The sequence below is a fragment of the Canis lupus genome, chromosome 16, assembly GCF_048164855.1.
Source record: "Canis lupus baileyi chromosome 16, mCanLup2.hap1, whole genome shotgun sequence".
NCBI classification, from domain to species: Eukaryota; Metazoa; Chordata; class Mammalia; order Carnivora; family Canidae; genus Canis; species Canis lupus.
The window spans coordinates 14,758,116-14,778,686 of record NC_132853.1 but is presented as its reverse complement, the minus strand read 5'-3'; the positions used below and the strand labels follow the sequence as shown (position 1 = coordinate 14,778,686).

At 41.1% G+C, this 20,571-nt stretch overlaps 1 protein-coding gene and 1 pseudogene across 8 annotated transcripts in view; both read right to left on the bottom strand.

Annotated features, from left to right (window-relative positions):
- The window catches only part of SMG6 (SMG6 nonsense mediated mRNA decay factor), a 243,179-nt gene that overhangs the window by 196,816 nt on the left and 25,792 nt on the right, over positions 1–20,571 (bottom strand). The window lies entirely within an intron of this gene.
- On the bottom strand, positions 8,047–12,157 carry LOC140606120 (cytochrome b-c1 complex subunit 6, mitochondrial pseudogene; annotated as a pseudogene).

Below are 20,571 nucleotides of genomic sequence, written 5' to 3'. Positions count from 1 at the left end.
CCTCGAGGTCGGGCCCAGTGACACCATTGAAAATATCAAAAATCCAAGCGAAAACCCAAAACAAGGAGGGCATCTTGCCCAACTAGCATCTCATTTTTTTGCGGGCAAACAGCTGGACGATGGCCACACTCTCAGACCACAATATCTAGAAAGTGCCCCCTGCACTTGGTGCTTCGTCTGTGAGGTTGTATCATTGAGCCATCCTCCACTAGCTGGCCCAGATATAGAACTGCTACAAAACGATCTACCATGAATGTTATGCTCACCTGCCACAAGAAGTATGGCCACACCAACAATCTACGCCCCAAGAAGGTCAAATAAGGCCCTTCCACCAGCTCTTCCTTTGCCCCCAGGGAGGACTTCTGCTGAGCCCCAAAGCCCTAGGGCCTCGATAAAGTTTCCCTTTCAAAAAAAAAAAAAAAAAAAGGAAAGAAGGAACGCTGAGTTTGTGACTAATCTGCACTTCAGCATCCGTAAAGTTCTATTGAAACACAGCCACACTCGCTTGTTTTTTTTTTTTTTTAATTTTTATTTATTTAGGATAGTCACAGAGAGAGAGAGAGAGAGAGAGAGGCAGAGACACAGGCAGAGGGAGAAGCAGGCTCCATGCACCGGGAGCCCGACGTGGGATTCGATCCAGGGTCTCCAGGATCGCGCCCTGGGCCAAAGGCAGGCGCTAAACCGCTGCGCCACCCAGGGATCCCGCACACTCGCTTGTTTACATCTTGCCTGTGGCTACTCCTACAATGGCAAGGTGAATAATTTCAGTAGAGGATATAGCCCCCAAATAGTAAAATATATACTATCTGGCCCTTTACAGAAAAAGTCTGCTGATCCCTTGCCTAGATTTATATAACTCTAGGGTCTCAAAATATTTTTCTATCTGCACAATACTTGAGGGCTACCACACACATGTATTGGAAACAGCAATGATTCTCATGGGCTGACAAGTGAAGAAGGGTAGTGAGGAGGAGGGAATCACCAGTCTACAGTCAGTGTTCCTTCCAATTCTAAAAAGCCCACAAATGTATGATTCTAACTAAATCTAACCTTTCCTGCCAGCTTTTGAATAAGCACCATTCTATTCTATGATAGCAAAAAACTCACCAAATGCCAAAAGAGTGTTCTCAAAGCTTTTGAACTCAAATGCCCCAAAGGCAACAAAGAAACATAAATGGGGCCCTCCAGTTTTCTACCTTCGATGCCACTATGGGGCTAAGTAGCCAAGTGGAAAGAGAACATATCTAAAGCCAATAAAGTTTTTACTTAGGCCAGAGGGCCCCTGGACACTTTCCAAAACATCCATAATCGAGGGAAAGTGCCAGATTAAGGTTTATGAATCCCTGTGCTATGGTCTGACAATCCATAACAACCAGCTCAAAAGTGCCACCAGCCTGTTATCTAAAGGTATACAGAGAAAGAGAGAAAGTTCAGCCAAAGGGCAGCACTGTTGCTCTGACTGGGCTACTTTCTGAATGACTCTTCTTTCTGATTCATCTCTCTCAGTGCCTGGGAACTCTCATGCCCATCCACCCGAAAAGTAGGTGAGCTGGGACACCCTGTGCCTGCACTGCACAAAGTGAGAGACAAGAGGAAATGGCTGAAGCTCCCACTGAGTGATCAGGTGGGCACCCAGAAAAATAGTTCTCCAAAGGCACATACACAAGCTCAGCCCATCTTACAAATGAATGGGTTGACAGAGTGTGAGGGTGCTAAAGTCATTTATTCATCCAACAAAAACTAACTGGCACCTTCTATGTACATGACACTACACAAACCAAGAACAGAGGCAGAGATGATCCCCGCTCTGTGGGTGACATTAATAAAGTACCATAATTAGGGACATACAGGATGCTCTGTATTTCCATAGCAGGGGCATCAGAGATAGCAGAGGAAGAGATCTTTGAGTTGAAACCTGAATGCTGAGCAAATAGTTGGCTTGGGAGCAGGTAGGGAGTCTTGCCTATGTGTCATAAGTAAATGGAACAGCATATGTGGTGGTCCCAAGGGTGGTATGTGGTAGACTGGCATGAGCAGGTAAGTGATTCTGTAAGAGGGAGGCTGGAGAAACAGGTTGAGCCAAGATGTACAAGTTGTACTCCTTAGTAAAGAGTCTGATCTTAAACTACTGAAAAGTACTGAACAGGGAAGTGACATGAGCAAATCTCCATTTTTGGAAAAACATGCTGGCTACTATTTAGAAATTCTGGTGGGGTAGGGACACCTGGATGGCTCAGCAGTTGAGCGTCTGCCTTCAGCTCAGGGCGTGATCCCGGGCATCTGGGGATCGAGTCCCGCATTAGGCTCCCCACAGGGAACCTGCTTCTCCCTCTGTCTATGTCTCTCATAAATAAATAAATAAAATCTTAAAAAAAAAATTTGGCAGGGCTGGGGGGAACTGGCCAGGGGTCAAATGTGTAGAGTCTAGGAGACCAGTTAAGAAGCTACTCTAGGGATCCCCAGGTGGCTCAGTGGTTTAGCGCCTGCCTTTGGCCCAGGGTGTGATCCTGGAGACCTGGGATCGAGTCCCACATCAGGCTCCCAGCATGGAGCCTGCTTCTCCCTCCTCCTGTGTCTCTGTCTGTCTCTCTCTATGTCTATCATAAATAAATAAATAAATAAATAAATAAATAAATAAATAAATAAATAAATAAATCTTAAAAAAAAAAGAAGCTACTCTAAGGGGCGCCTGTATGGCTCAGTTGGTTAGAGGTCTGACCTCAGCTCAGGATATGATCTTGGGTTCCTGGGATCAAGCCCGATATTTCTGTTCCCTGCTCAGCAGGGAGTCTGCTTCTCCCTCTCCCTCTGCCACTACCCTCCACTCATGCTTGCTCTCTCAAATAATTTTTTTTAAAAAAGCTACTGTAATCACCCAATGGCAATGAAGACAGAAAAGAGAGAGAAGATAAAGGAAATGGTTATTCCATACTCAGACAGATTCCTGTCCCTAACTCCCAGAGGTTCTAGTTCTAAATAACTCCACCTACAGAGACCAGCAGTGGCATCAAACCAAGTATGAGTCTTTAGAAAAAGTCCCAAACCAAATGAAACACTGATTTCATTTTTTAAAAATTTTTATTTATTTATGATAGTCACATACACACACAGAGAGAGGCAGAGACACAGGCAGAGGGAGAAGCAGGCTCCATGCACCGGGAGCCAGATGTAGGATTCGATCCTGGGTCTCCAGGATCGCACCCTGGGCCAAAGGCAGGTGCCAAACCGCTGCACCACCCAGGGATCCCCACTGATTTCATTTTTAGAGATAATTCGGATATTCTTATTTCCTTTCAATGATTTTAAATGGCCTAGCATGGTGGCTGGTACTTAAGTACATGATTCAATAAGTGACTGAAGAACATATAAAACACAGATTTGATGGTGATTCTATCCAGGTGCTACACTAAACTCTCCAGAAAAACAGTGCAGTACTAATATTAATGCTGCAGGGAAGTAACATACTCATGACTATTTATGAGAATTTAAATCTAGTTCTTTTTGGAGGATAATTTGACAAAACCCAGACAAAGGTATTCAAAGAAAAACAGAGTTCTATCAGGAATTAAGGATTCTGATCCTGAGTAATAGCAATTCCATCTCCTACATTCCAGCCCAAGAGACTGGACAAAAAGAGACCACAGTTAAATTCAAAATAAAAGAAAAGGCCAGGGCGCTGAGCTGGCTCAGTTGGGGAGGTTCAAGGCCCATGTTGGGTGGGTACAGAAATTACTTAAAAATAAAACCTTAGGGCAGCCCCGGTGGCCCAGAGGTTTAGCGCTGCCTTCAGCCCGGGGTGTGATCCTAGAGACCCAGGATCGAGTCCCATGTCAGGCTCCCTGCATGGGGCCTGCTTCTTCCTCTGCCTGTGTCTGTCTCTGTGTCTGTCATGAATAAATAAATAAAATCTTTAAAAAAAAAAAAAAAGCACAAATAAGGCTCAGCCAATGAGAACGAAGAATTGGAGAACCTATGCAGTATCCTACTCTTCTACCAGTTTATAATCCACAGAGCAAGGGGAGTGTGATCTAACACCTTACTGGACTATACCTTTCAGAAGCTTGGAGGCAACCCCCAACTGAGGACAAGCTGAATTTACAGAACTGGCTCTGTGCTCTAGGAGTTAAAAGTACCCCCAGGCTACTACACATAATTCAGATAATAAGAATTCAAGTTTTTCTAGCTGAACAAGTGTGACGCACCCAAGCACCTTAATAATAATAGTCCAAACTTATACAGCACCTGCTATGCATAAGGCACTATTCTAAGCATCTTGTCTATTAACTCATTTAACCTTACAACAATCTCATGAGTTCAGTAACACTATAATTTCTATATTACAGATAAGGAAATAGAGCAACAGACAGGTTAAGTGACTTGCCCAAGGTTAACCCAGGCAGTCTGGCTCCAGAGTCTGAGCTCTTAATCTTTCACCATTAAAGAAGGCAATCTTTTTGGCAGACCCAAGACAGCCACCAAAGATGTTTATAAAGGCCAAAAGCTAAAGTAACCCCAAGCAAAAACCCACCAATGGCTCCAGCTATCATTCACTAAGAGACCACTAGCTCAAACCAACTAAGAAGTCTTACAAATTAAGAGAAGTAGATACTTCCAGCCCACATCATATCTTGCAAGTCAGTGGAAGCACTTTAATAGATACAGCCTAGGGGTGCCTGAGTAGCTCAGTCAGTTTAGCATCTGCCTTTGGCTCAGGTCATGATCCCAGAATCCTGGATCAAGTTCTACATCAGGCTCCCTGCTCAGCCAGGGAGTCTGCTTTTCCCTCTCCCTTAGCCCCTCCCTCCTGCTCAAGCTCTCTCATGCACACACACTCTCTTTCTCTCTCTCAAATAAATAAGATCTTAAAACAAAAACAAAAACAAAAACCCAAATGCACCCTAGCATAATGCCAGCCAAAAAAGAGAAAAGTGAGAAAACTGAATTAAAAAAGTTTGCTTTCCATACCAGTGAAACAGCAGTAATAGAACTATTAAAATAAAAACCCTAATATTTTTCTAGATGGTCCACAAACTACCTGGTTAGTAGAGAAATAGTTCTTCAAGAGTCAAAGAATGTGTACATTCACACACCATCAAGGGACTGTGCATAATCCAGAAAAAATATCTGAAAACATACCCTCCTGCCTACCCACCTACCACAATACAGGAAAACCCCTGAATCTCTCAGGAAAGGGAGGAGCAAGAACTAATCTAAGAACTCAAAGGAGAACAAAGCTTCAGGTTAAGAAAGATGTGGTCACAAAGAAGGTTTCACAAACCACTCTGCTGTGGGTACCAAAAAGCAAATAATCAGCATACACAGAGCTCTGGCAACCTCATGCAAGCTTCAGATTTAAGCAGGGCACCAAATAAGGGAAGGATTCTGGTGCATCAACTCCTAGGAAAAGTGTTTCAAGTTAAAAATGGTTATTCAGGTTTGGATGCAAACTTCTGTATCTGTTCTTTATCAACAGAGACACCTCTACCTCACTTTCAGCGAGCAGCAAAAAGAGAAGAAAACTGTTAGACCAAAACTAGGTTACACACAGACAACATGACCTGGTACAGCCTGGCATTTTACCTGAACCCCAGAGACAAAACTATAAACATGGCAGCATGGAACTTCTGAGGTTCTGCATCCCAGCTGGCTCCAAGTGTCTCCAGAAGCAAGTGGGCTAAGATGCACACTCTATCCCTAGTCCCCCACAGCCAGATTGTTCAGCATTAAGGCCAAAAACCACAGCACTTTTGGTGAGAAACTCAGTCTCTCCATGACCGAAGGCAAGGCCTGCTTCTATCTAGCTTATGTCAGTTGTGTCTTTTCTGTGCTTGTTTCCAGACCCAAAATACCTTGTTCTAATGACAGGGCAAACACCTTTAAATCTCTTACCTTTGGCCCAAGTCTCCTTTCCTTCTCTCACCAATGAAAAAAATCAATCTTAGCATAGCAGAACATATTAACCAGGGAAAACATGAGCATCAACTTCTTCCTAACTTACAATGCTCTGTCCCCATCATTATTCAAATGGCTTTGATATGTACACTTTTCCGTATGTATTTTACTTTGTATTAAGAGTTTTTCTGGGGGGACGCCTGGGTGGCTCAATGGTTGAGCATCTGCCTTTGGCTCAGGGCATGATCCTGGAGATCCAGATTCAAGTCCCGCACTGGGCTCCCTGCATGGAGCCTCTTCTCCCTCTGCCTGTGTCTCTGCCTCTCTCTCTCTCTCTCTCTCTCTCTCTTTGTGTCTCTCATGAATAAATAAAATCTCTAAAAAAAAATTTTTTTTTGGGATCCCTGGGTGGCGCAGCGGTTTGGCGCCTGCCTTTGGCCCAGGGCACGATCCTGGAGACCCGGGATCGAATCCCACATCAGGCTCCCGATGCATGGAGCCAGCTTCTCCCTCTGCCTGTGTCTCTGCCTCTCTCTCTCTCTGTGTGACTATCATAAATAAATTTAAAAAAAAAAAAAATCTCAAAAAAAAAATTTTTTTTAATTACCACAATCTTTTCTGCTATTCCACAAAAATCCTTTTTCCATGGCCAGTACCCCTAACCCCCACACCAAGATTCTAACTCTGAAGTCATAGAAATGAAGGTGACTATGCTAAAAGTTTGGGGCTCCACCTATGTGCAAAAAGCTACACTGATGTCAAATACCAGATCTATTGATAGTGCAGACCAGAGTCCTATTTTACAGATGCAGAAATAAAGAAATTAAGAAATGTGTTCACAGAAATAAAAAACAATTTAAGAATGTATTCCAGAAGATAGAAGTCCTAGTCTCCATTAGCCACAGGGACAGTTTATTGAAAACACTAAGGGCATCTATTAGTGCCTTATTCAACCTTTTGATATGTGTCACTTCGAAGTATTTTAAAAAGCCATACTGTTTTACAGACCTGTCCAGAAGTTTAAAGGAAAATCTGCCAAAAAAAATTCCTCAGAGAGAATGTCAACTGACTTACACATAGTTTGCTTTACAAATTAGGACCTAGTATCTCAGAGATTTGTAGCACAAGTCAGCTCAGAATCTCATTAGACAGAGTAAAGTTTTAGGATCCTTACCAAGAAACACTCCAGAAAAGCATAAATCCACAGAGGGTATTATCCCAGCTCCTCCTTCCCATGTGCTTCTGTACCTGCAGCCCTACTGTGCGTGTGCAGGGCAAGAATAGGACTTATTGCCAATGGTTACAACACAAAACATAACTTCTTCCTAAGCCAAAATGGCCTTGGCTCAGAAAGCTTCCCAGAATGATGGAAGGCATGACTTTAGGATGACTCAACTTTTGCTAATGCATAAAATAAAGCAGAGAACTATTTGAAAGATCCACTTCTAAGCTTGAGCCAAATCAAAAGCCTAAAGTATCTACTTTGTGATGAATCTTCAGCTACAGCTGACTGATTAAATAGCATCAATTTGGATGTCTATAACATGGCCTAAGATACTCTAATTACAGACTCTTGGCTAGGAATCCCAGGAGCAACCACTTGTAGTTTCTAACCATACCATATTTTTACCTATTTGTTCCTTCTGCCAGAAAAGCTGGCTACTCCTATATACCTAAAGAACATCTTTCATCCTTCAAAAGTAAGGACAGATCATCTTTCTAGGTAGCTTTCCCTGTTCATGAGTTAATGTCTTTCTCCTCTGTATTATCCCTGTACAGTGTACATATTTCTATTATCGCCTTTTTAACACTTTTTTCAAGTATTTATTTACTATCTATTTTTCCTACTAGACTGTATTTTGAGGGAAAGATCAGTATCACTTACCTTCTGCATGCACTGCCTAGGATAACGATTAACATATAAAGGGGACAGGGAAAACCTTGATCCCCTCAGAAGAGGACTAGCTTACCTGAGAAAGAGGTTTTACACAACTGAATAAGCAAGAGAAAAAGTCCATATAGAACTGTTATTTAAGGCAATGTACAAAGGTATATACCATACTGCAGCATAAAATAAATTGAAACTGAGAAAGAGGAACAAAAGAGAAAAAGATCAGAAGTCACTATTAGTAAGGACAAGACACAAAATGCATGCCAGAAAGTCCTTTACATTTATTAAAGGAAGTTACAAGTTTGATGCTAACATCTGGGACAATTAAGACATAATTATTCTTAAAAACAAATTCATAAATGTGCATGAAGTTGAATTTAAAAAATGCACACAGCATGACTATCTCTTGATACTAAAAGCAGAAATTTCTTCCATGGGTTTCTAGAAAGAAGATGCCATGTGACACAAATAGCAATGACTCCGTACACCTCTTTACTATTACCTACCTTAATGTAAGCTGATGACCTTACACCAAAGTATAATTTGGTCAAAGCAATACTATTAGGGACCAATATATTACATCCAAGTACACAGTTCTCTGATGGTTCTAGGCATGAATGGCATGGAGAGAACAATAGCAGGAAATGCCTAGTGATTTCCATAACAGATATTCAATTAAGTTCTAGATCAGTGGACAAATGGAAGACAATCTGAATAATTAGTGAAACTCTCAAAAATAAAAATGTGTGGTAAATACATTTTCTAGAGACTCAAGTATCAAAGAGTCTCCACAGTATTTTAAGTTCCTTTAAGTTCCTGTATAATGTCTATACAGTAATACTTGGAAAATATAAAATTGAGCAATACTTCAATATTAAATATTTATGAGTAAAGCGAAAGGCTTCCAAGAGAGGGAAAATCCTGGAGTTTCCCCCTGAAGCCCAACAAATAGTCTGCCGACTGGGAAAAGATCGTCAGCCAAGAAAACAACCTTTTCATATTCTCTATCTTAGCCCAAAGATTACATACAAGACAGTGAAAACACAGTAGACAGATGAAATTCTGGAACCTTTAAGAGTAGAGAGGGATTACAGAATGATACAACTGCAGATACACCTCCCCAAGAGTATGGTCAGAAACAAAAAACGATATAGGCAATTAGTGAGAAAGGCAACAGGGGAAAAACGAAAAGTTCAGTACAATCTCTTGTCCTACACAACAGGCAGTATGTTACTATATAAAATGAGCTGCTCCCACAGTAACACCAAATCACTGCTCTATTCCTTCCTAAAGCAGCTGCAGAGTGACAAGGATCCTATGTAAGGGTCTCATTCTTATTTGGAAGGCTCTTCACAAACTGGGAACTGGATCCTAAGGGGGACGATTTATATACACCCTCACATACATTCCAGTTGGCTAGAACTCAGCAGCTGATTGCTCCCTTGTCTAACTTGGTAAGGAGCCAAAGGAGGACTTTTCTCAGTCAACTCTCCCAGGCTGGAAAATTCTCCAACCCCAGAGTTCTGGCTTAAATCTGGATATCAGGTTATTCACAAGATGCCAAAACTATGTCCTTACATTGGCTTTGAACAAGTCTCTCAAATATACCATATAGATTTCCCACAGATCTCAAAATCATCTGGACATTAAGGCCAAAGATGGCCACTCTTCCTCTCACATAGAAAGAAACAGGCTTTTAAAAAAAGAAAAGAAAGAAGGAAACAGGCTTTACAAAGCATGTGCAACATCAAACAAAACTTTCGTAAATTATACATCAATCTGAACAATTCTTTAAGGGCATATATGCAACATATTCATTAAATGGCCTCCTTAGGGCAGCCCGGGTGGCTCAGCAGTTTGGCGCCGCCTTCAGCCCAGGTTGTGATCCTGGAGACCCAGGATTGAGTCCCACGTCGGGCTCCGTGCATGGAGCCTGCTTCTCCCTCTCCCTGTGTCTCTGCCTCTCTCTCTCTCTCTCTCTGTCTCTCATGAATAAATAAATAAAATCTTTAAAAAAAAAAAAAAAAGGCCTCCTTAAAACCTTTTTATTCTACCCTACTGAGAACTCTCCCTATTCCACTAGTTACGCTCTCTCTCACTATGGTCAATCCTATGCCTCAAAGAGCCAAATCCCGAACCTGTCTCTCTAAGAGGAAATGAGAGAGGAAACCTTAACAAGGGTGTTTTTGATCTCATCAAGCTCCGATATCAGTGATTCTCAACCAGAATGGTAGCACTCCTTCCAGGGAGTGCTTAGAAATGTGTGGGTGTCACTAATGGTATCTAGTGGGCAGGGCCAGGAATGCTAAACATCCTGCAGCGACAGTCTCAGAAAGTGAGGAACTGCCCTCCCCACAAAAGGCAAAAACACCCTTAGTAACAATCAATGTCCTAAATGAAGGAACTGCCTTCACCCTTCCCATTCTAGAGCAGTGGTCAGCAAACTTTTTCTGTAAAGGGTCAGACAGTAAATAGTTTAGACCTTGTGGGCCACATTTATCTCTGGCACATATTCTTCTTTTTTTTTTTTTTTTTTCAGACCACTGGACTTTATTAAGAGGAATCACTGCTAATTACTTAGAAGCTATTGCCTAAGCCAAAATCCATGAGGTCCACATGAACGTACAGTTAAATACGAAACAAATGGCATGGTCAAAACCATGAAATATCCTGATGCCCGGGTGATGAAGGCTGGGGTGAAGTATGCACATTTATTTCAAACTGTGTTTGTGGGCCACACAGTGGTCCTTTGCATGCAGGAAGTCAAAGAGCTCCTCTGTGCAATCCTCCTCTGTCTGTGACCTGGAGGATACAGGCTAGTCACAGAGCTCTAGCCGCTCCCGAGCCTTTACACATTTCTCCAACTGCTGGTATTGCTCTCTCACTGTTGTTGGGGGATCCACTAATTCCTCCTCCTCCTCCTCTTCCTCCTCCTTGGGATCTCCGGACCAGGTCAGCATCTTTTGCTCGTCCTCCAGCCCCATGTCCCGCTACGGTTCTGAATTCAACACCAGCAGCAACAGCAGCACCTATTCCACTTCCCATATTCTTCTTTTTAAACAAGGTCTTATATAAGTATGTTATAAACCACTCCTAGCTTGCAGGCCACTGGCAATCTTTTGTCTATCCCTGTTCTAAACCCCTGTCTATCCCTCATTACAGTCTGTTCACACTGAGAGATGCCAATTAAAATAAAATGTGATGAAGTGTGTTATAAACAACTTTAACAGTGCACTACAATTTTAACGAATGTACTAAGAGCTTCAGAATTTAGACTTATAACCTAAAAACTGGGGCATTATTTACTTCTAGGTAATTAAATAATTCTCTCCTGTCCTCTCCTCCTCCTCTATGCATTTTGGTTGAAAGTCTTCTCCTGAATATTCTTTTTCAAACATGTTTCTCAAAGAGTATTGGTACTGCCTTTCCCCCTCTTCTCAGGATGTGTTACTTCCTATTCACTATGTATGCCGCACAAAAAGTCTCTATAAAATTACTACTGTTAACATTTTCTAAAATGTCTAAACCAAACCAAAGTCTGGAAATTCTGACTGGTATCTGGGTCCTGACTTTCCGGATGGTAACTAAAGGTCACGTGGGGTGGAAAGTGGCCTGTGGGTAACACAGAATACACACATGCACGCGAACAGGATATGTTGGTAATCCGGTTTCCTGAGACCTGGTGAGTTGTGAGAGTTCTCACCAACACTGTTGGGGAAGATGAAAAACCTTAAACTCGGAAATACTGGATTTTAACAAAGTGTCCATTCTTAGAATTAGATTTCTGGCTAGAGCAGAATGGGCAGGTATACTTCTTTCCCCTCACATTTTACTTATCTAAAAACACAAACAAAACAAACACAAAAAATAAATGAAGTTAGTATCTGACAAGGTTTCTTCACAATGTGGAAGCTGGTGTTTGCAGCATGGCTTATGTCACGTCTCAAGCCCAGAAAGATGAAGAGTGTGGTTTTGGTGTTTAACCAGCCTCAACTGCACCCTGGCACTCTGTTTCTTCCCCCAGAGAACTTTGCTCTGCTGAAACCAACCTCACATCTTGAAACGAAACGGCTAGGATAAAAATAAAGCCCTGAAGTGGTTTGGTGACCGAGGTCATATGGGGCGTTAAGGGTTTGTAGGTAGGGCCAAAGTACTTTGAGAAACTTCCACTCACTGCCAACCACAAAGAGACAAAGACATCAGCCCAAAAGTCCAGCAATGATCCAGGCAAGCAACCCTGGTCCTTGCCTGTTAGGGGCTGTTTTCACAGAACACATGATCAATATCTAAAAACCCAGTCCTGGTTCTACCTTTGACACAATCTCACCAAGTTCTATTTCTTACAGCCCAAGAAAAGGAGAGCCAACCTTTAGCCTCTTTCTATAGAAAAAGGCTTTATATACTCCTGTCATCATATGTTCCCAAATCTCAGTTCACAGAATACTTTCAAACAGCTTCCGGGTAGAGGAGAATGACATAAGGCACTACTACTTAACAAAAGTAAAGGGATATATAAAGGACATGATATTCATTTAATTCCCATAGCAACTCTGCAAAACTGTATGGTACCCACTCTACAGATATGATATCTTTATACTTATGAGGCCAAAAAATTAAGCTAACTTTCTCTGCTTTAGTAATTATGGGGCAATGAAGTAACCAAGTTACCACAGAAAAAACATTTACCTATTAGCACAGAGACTCAATTCTTCTCTCACTATAGATTAAACCAATCCTTATGTCATTCAGAGAAAATAAGGCCAAAAGTTTTTCTGAACTGTACCTAATGGCACTGCTTCTGGAAGCACCAGCCTAAAGGTTCACAATGCCACAATGGGACCTAAAACTCACTCCAATACAAGGTGAGTCATCTTGTTTAAGAAAGCAGGCCTTCGGGACACCTGGGTGGCTCACCGGTTGAGCATATGCCTCCGACTCAGGGTATGATCCCGGGATCCAGAATCGAGTCCCACATCAGGCTCCCTGCCGGGAGACTGCTTCTCCCTCTCCCTGTGTCTCTGCCTCTCTCTGTCTCTCATGAATAAATAAAATCTTTAAAAAAAAATTGGCCTGCTTCTCCCTCTGCATATGTCTTTGCCTCTCTATGTCTCTTATGAATAAACAAATAAATCCTAAAAAAAAAAAAAGAAAGCAGGCCTTTTAAAACTGTGTTCCAAACTACAGTGTTCATGGGCCAGTGGAGGTGAGGAGAAGATGGAGGTATTAGAAGTGTACCACCCACACATCACAGCTTTCTTTTCAGCACAGTGGTGGCAGTGGCAGCAGCAGCAAACAGCAGCAGCTCAGGTGCACAAACTATGCAAGGGGCACTGAAAAAAACAAGACAAATGGTCTGAAGAAAATGCCACCTGCAAAACACACTTTAAAAATAAAAAAGCCTTCAAACAAATATAACAAGTTGAGCATGTGAAAGCTCTATGCTACAGGCCACCTGATCTGGGTTTCTCACAGTGAAACTGCTCCTTTGTTGGCCAATGTTTACTTTGCTGGTCTCTTGATTAAATGCAAGAAAAAAATATACTCATATACTACCCAGCCTCAAAGAGCCATGCATTCAGTAAAAAAGAAAATCATTATTCTCAACTTATAATAGCACCCTCTAAGGAAAAAAAACCCACTGTGGAAACATGGACACAGGAGATTCAGGCAGGGGCAGTATGCAAAGTTTCAGGCAGAAACCAGGATTTCCAAGCCTAGGGAAACAAGATTCTCACTCTGCCCGAGATTTCAGGTAACAACTAAGAGGCCTGGGGTTAGGGAAAACTACAAGAGACAAGAAATCAATTGGTTTGGTGGATGACATTCAGACTTTACTAGAACATAACCTGAAGCTTTCCAGTTCACACACTTGGGCAGAGTAACTTCTCACTTTTCACCAAGCTTGGCTGCAACAGGATGCTGAGGAAAGAAGCTGTCCCAGAGCTGTGTGTATAGGCCTCCATTCCCAGAGGTACAAATTTCATCATGAAACAAAAGTGATACCTACAGATTCCTTAGGCTCACTACTACACTGCAGACAAAGAAGGAACCAGCCTGGCAGCAGGGCCTACTGCTAACTAGTTTCTGGATCAACACCAATGATAATACCATGTAAAGCCAAGCAAAACATTTATGCCCCCACCCACCACCACCACAAAAAAAAAAAAAAAAAAAAAAACCCAGAAAAAGGAAAAAACAGAACAACACTTATGGTCCAATGATTAAGACATTTCCAAGCCGTGACAAAAATCAGCCCTGATTGGGAGGGCTTGCCAATACTAAACAATTTCTGAGAAACAACTTAAAAGCCTAGATTGCAATAACCCATTTTGGTGGCACTTTGAAAGCACCAATCACAAAATTAAATGCCTACACAGACAAGGTAGGTGACAAAAGTGAGCAGTATGTGAGTACAGGAGGGGGATGAGGGAGGTGGAAGGGTAGGGGCAAACTAGAGAACATAAGTTGATGAAAAAGGGGTAGCTTGGCTCTAGGGTTACTTGGCTCTAGCAAATTGTTGCCAGATCTTGATTTTTTTTTTTTTGTAAATTAGCTGACAATTGAAATTTTAAGACAAAACAAACAAAAATCCACTAAAGTCCCACTTGAACCATCTAATTAGTCTTAGTATCACTAAAAGTGAGATAATCAGACGCCTCCTAATGCAGTGCAAAATGAGGCACACAGCATCACCTATGAAGTACTCCAGCCGAAAAAAGGCTGAACCTGAATCTAACCAAGTTTCTAAAGCTAACTCTCATTTACAGGAATATGGGGGACAGAAAATGGCTAAATGATACTGCAAGGATACAGAGATAAATTCAGAATGTGGGAATTCTATAGGACAACTAACTAGCTTCTTTAACAAGCTTATGACATGAAGAACATTTTTAAAAGGGAAGGCAGAATTGTTTTTGCTTAAAAGAAACTTAGGAAATAAAACAATCAACCATAACATGTAGGTCTTGATTTGAACAAACCAACTCTAAGACATTTGTTAAATAATGTGGGAAATAAAAGTTATGGATCAGATACCAAATGATGCCATAGATGGACACAGCAATGGCACTGTGATATATGAGAAACAATCCATTATTTTTTAAAAGGTGTATACAGAGGTGAAATATGTAGGCTGCAATGATGCATTATCTAGGCTTTGCTTTAAAATACTCCAACCAAGGATGTCTGGGTGGTTCAGTTCATTAAATTTCCAACTTTGGTTTCAGCTCAGGTCATGATCTCATGGGTCAGGGGAGTATGCTTGAGGATTCTCCCTTTAAAAAAATAAAAATAGGGATGCCTGGGTGGCTCAGAGGTTGAGCGCCCACCTTTGGCCCAGGGCATGATCCTGGAGTCTCAGGATCAAGTCCCCCATCAGGCTCCCTGTGGGGAGCCTGCTTCTCCCTCTGCCTATGTCTCTGCCTCTCTGTCTCTCATGAATACATAAATAAAATCTTTAAAATAAAATAAAATAAAATTTTAAAAAATAAATAAAATACTTCAACTGGGAAGCTTGAGAGGCTGTCGGTTAAGTGTCTGACTCTCGATCTCAGCTTAGGTCTTTTTTTTTTCTTTTTTTTTTTCAGCTTAGGTCTTGATCTTAGGGTCATCAGCTCAAGTCCCACATTGGGCTCCACACTGGGCATGAAGCCTACTTAAAAATAAATAAATAAATAATAAAATGAAATACTTAAACCAAGGGGGGTGGCGCATGAGGGAAAGCTGAAACCAATGTGGAAAAAATCTTGGTAACTATTAAATATGAGTGACAAGTATATGGGGGTTCCTTTTATTATTATTTTCTCTTGTGTGTGTTTGAAATTTGTCATTATTAAATAAAACTCTTCATGTCAAACAAAACAGGTCTGCATTTAAACAGTTGGCTCCCGGGCAGCCTGGGTGGCGGTTTTGCGCTGCCTTCGGCCCAGGGTGTGATCCTGGAGACCCAGGATCGAGTCCCACATCAGACTCCCTGCATGGAGCCTGCTTCTCCCTCTGTCTGTGTCTCTGCCTCTCTGTCTCTCATGAATAAATAAATAAATTTTTAAATAAATAAACAAACAAACAGGTGGCTCCCAATCTGTGAATTATCAAGCCTCATAGTTCACTTTGGTTAGAAACAGTAAAAGAGGCAAAAATAAATTTAACAGCTTAAAAGACTATAACAAAATTATAAGTATGTAAATAACAACTACCACTACCAATATATGAGAAGTTATAATATGCCACTCATTTTTCTTCACATGTATTATTTCATTTAGTCTATCAGTATCACCATCTTATCTTCAGAGAAAGAAACTGAAGTGCATGCCCAAAGCCTCACTGCTGATAACTGATAAAACTAAGACTTGAACTTAGAATTTCTCAAAGCCCAAACTGTTAAACTCTGCACTATCCTCCCTCTTACATATCAGATGCTGGACAAAATTAGTAAAATCTATCAAGCTGCCAGCCTCAAAGAGAGATACTATAGACCTGTAGGCAAGCATCATGGAAAGATCTCCCAAATCCAACAGTAATATAAGGAGGGGGGAAGCAAAGATGAGTAACAGTGTGTATGATATGTCACTAATAGTGTAAAAGAGAGAACCATATATATAGGTGTATATTATACACACACAATGTTTTTACCTATTCAAAAATATTTCTTTAAATAATTTAAAAATGCAATCACTCTTCAGCTAGATCTTTCAATCTCCATTCCTACCAATTTAAGAAGTCAACCCCAACACTGCTGCCTAGAAACTTTTCCAACGAGAACCCAGCTTTTCAAAGTCACAAAGTTTCTATGCCCAGGAGGCCTTAATTTAATCCCTCATACCCCAATTTATCTTTAGTTCAAGCTGCTTCCCATTAAATGGACCCTTTCAGATTAATCTTTCAAAATAATAATCAGTCCTATCAGATGTCTAATCTTTCTTGAAGTTGTGCTTCCTTATTCACGTGGCTTGATAAGTTTCTTTTTACAGAGGAGAGGGAGGACATTATCATGTCACTCTAATTGTGCTACTTCGATAAACAAGATACAGGTACCCGTGTTGAATTCAGAAATTAGAGTACCACTTTTCCAATCAAGTTCTGAGTTCACAATTAGGCATGGATCTCTTCTGATTTCTCAGGTTAATGGGCATTAGACATTTCCAATCTAAGAGCTGTGCCCTATATAAACATGCAGGAAAAGCATACCCTAAGATGTCAATAGTAGTTATTGCTAGATGGTAAGAACACATTGTTTATCTGCATTTTCATATTTTTTACACTAAGGATATGCTGGCTTTGTAAATTTTTTTAAAGATTAATTAATTTATTTTTAGGGAGAAGGTGGGGAGGGAGAGGGATGGAGGGTACAGGGGTGGAAGGTGGGCAGAGGGAAAGGGAGAGAGAATCCCAAGCAGACCCTGTGCTGAGAACAGAGCCCCAAGTGGGGCTTGTTCTCAGGACCCTGAGATCACGACCTAAGCTAAAACCAAGAGTCGGAAGCTTAACTGACTAGCCACCTAGGTACCCTGGCTTTGCAAATTTTTAAAAGCAATAAAAATATCAAAATGAAAAGAAAAAAGAGGTTTGCCCTACTTAATTGAAGCCACTGGCAATTTCCTCCAACAATCAAGAAACAAAGAAACACCAGCATCTTCTGCATATTTGAGTCTGGAATGCCTAAAGCACTTAGAGAGTAGCCCTCAAATTTTAATCGACAAATTGTGAGGCAAAAAAAATCAGTTAATTCCATCCTACCTAATTTAATGAATGAAGCAGTACTGTTTTTGCTGGATTAACACTGCAGACATGAGAAGTAAACAATGAAAAATTCCAGAATCCAGAAGTACATCATTTGGGCCCAGCCCATTGACCGCTATCTTATATATACCATAGCACCAAACTAGAAAGTGATTCCCCCAGAAGGCTCAGTCTCTCTCCCACTCCAACTTTCTCACATGATCCTCCAAATTACCATAGATTTAGATATGCTGCAACCCCTCTGCTGTGTCACACCTCCTCTGTCTTGGCCCATGCTGTCCCTTCAACTTGGAACACTCTTTTCTCAGTTGGCCTAGTTAACTTCCAGGAAGCCTTCCAAAGTCCCTCTTCTTTTCCTCACTACAACTCCTACTTCCACCAGGACTGAACCAGGTGTTCTTCTCTGTGCTTCCAGGGTACCCAACGCACGCCTCCCTCACAATACCACAACATAATATGGTCATCATTATTTGTGAATTTCATATTTGTGAATTCAGCTACTTGCTAAAACTCATTAGTAATACCAACATCAATACCCATAGTGCCTTCACAGTCATTTGTCAACATATCCCAAGTGGCAAAAAATTCAAGTTGCCTGATACACATGTTCCCAGCTAAGGTTCAACAAAATGACTCTCTGCCTTCTTGTCCAAGTTTTCATCCTTTCAGCAAGTGCCCTTCTCATGGTCTATTTAATGCCATGTTTTTCATATTTGTGTGCTTTTTATTGGTGACTTTATTGTTTAAAATAGCCTCGAAGCATAGTGCTGAAATACTGTCTAGTGTTCCTAAGTCCAAGAAGGCTCTGATGTGCCTTACAGAGAAAATGTGTGTCTGTTCAGGCACAAGTGATAGTGGGTCTTGTCCATGAGCTCAATATTAATGAATCACAATATATATTAAATAAAGTGATTTTGTAAAAAGTGATATGTAAACCTACATAAAACAAGCCACTTGGGTGGCTCAGTCAGTTGAGAGTCCAACTCTTAATTTTGGCTCAGGTCATGATTTCACGGTCATGAGATTGAGCCCCGCACTGGGCTCCACAATGGGCATGGAACTGGCTTAGGATTCTTTCTCTGTCTCTGCCCCTGCCTCAACTGCCCCACCCCTCTGAAAAACAAACAAACAAACAAACAAAAACAAACAAGGTATGTATTGATCACTTTATGAAATTCTTATAACCAGAGGCTCATAGAAACCTAATCCTGTATTTCCCTTAGAAGGTAAATGTTTAGTATTCACTAATTCAGTGTCTGTGGTAATTTTATAGCACATAACTACCGCACATTACAATAGCCAACTGTACACTGAAACATTCTGTTTATGTGGCCATTACTTTCACCAGAGTTTGGCAAACTAGGTCCAGAGGCTAAAGGCAGGCTGCCACCCCACCCGTCTTTGTAAATAAAGTTTTACTCAAATACAACCATGTTCATTATTTATGTACTATCTATAGCTATTTCGGCACCTCAACAGCTGAGGGGAGTAGTTGTAACAGAGACCATATGTCCTACAAAGCCTCAAATATCAACTATCTGGCCTTTTTCAGAAAAATCTTGCTGACCCATGCACTAGACTCTAAGCTCTGTGAAGTAATAATACTGTCATATTCATCTTTACAACCCTAGCACAAAGCTGGCACAACAGGACAGGTAAACTAAACTTTATTTTGATTAAGCACTGAACCCAGCAATAGCCCTCTACTCCAAAAACTCAAGAGTAATTGCAGTAAATTCTGGATGTAAACAAGTCCTGAGAAAAAATACTATGCTAAGGAATAAAATAAATATTGGCATGTGCAGAGGGAAGAGGAGCAAAATAGGAAAAAGACCAAGGCAAACAATACCATTTGGTGGGTGAAATAAGAAAGATTCAGATAAAGAAAGGCCAAATAATAGGTATTAGGAGCTACTAAGGTACAGTCCAGTCTGAACCTCAAAACACACTTACAATGATGAAAGAGCTTAAAAGGTTTGTCAAGAGTCTGGCCAAATATACAGTGACATTTCATTACCTAAAGCCATTTTCTACACATAGCACCAAACATGTTATAGGTATAGCAACCACAGTCAGTTGAGGAAAATGCTGGGAATGGTAAATCAAATCGTGTTAAAACACGAGAACTCACTAAAGTTTGAGAGACAAAAATCTATCAATGGTTCCCATTCTTTGCTCATTCTTCCCCAGTAGACAGATTCAAGTTACATTCTATTCAAGATATGAACAGAGCAGTTCCATCAGAAACCGTGGCCTCTCAGTGTGAAATCTTTTTTTTTTTTTTTTTTTAATTTGAGAGAGAGTGAGCTCACAAGTGAGATAGGGCACCCTGGGGGTGGGGGCTGGAGGGAGAGAGTGGAGACTCCCTGCGGAGCAGAGAGCCTGACCAGGGGGATGCCATCTCAGGACCCTGAAATTATCACCTGAGCTGAAGGCAGCCACTTAACCGACTAAGCCACCCAGGTGCTCCATGAAAACTGTTTCTGATGCTATAATCCCTTAATTAACTATCTGCAAAAAGTCATTTGTTAAGCAGCAATTCTTTTCTGATTTCCAAAGACAGCCGAGGCATAGCAGAAGGCACATCCACTAAATAAAGAATGCTTGTGATCCTAGTGACATTGAATTTGAGTAGCCTAGCTGGCAGGGATAGAGTTTAAATATAAGTCTCAATTAGTTTAAAAGGATGCCACTTACAGTTGAGGTTGGCAGTCCCTCCCCAGGTAGTACGTTCAGTCCAAACCACATCTCAAGGCTGAAAACCAACAACCCACAAGCTAACCTCCTGTAGCCATTCAGAGAGAGATCCAAAGCTTGTGCTTGGCAGAGAGAAAACAAACTAGTTGGGACTCTCCTATCATTACAACAATTACCTGAAGCCAAACTTTCTGTTCCTTATTCATGGATATAAATTTTAGTAGTTTGTGGTAGAGACTCTCTAGGAATTGTCAAAGGAGCAATTCCTAGTAAGGCTAATCACCCAAAAAAAGACCACTAAAATGAAGAGGCATACACAGCAAATAATCAAACAGATAAGATAAACAAATAAC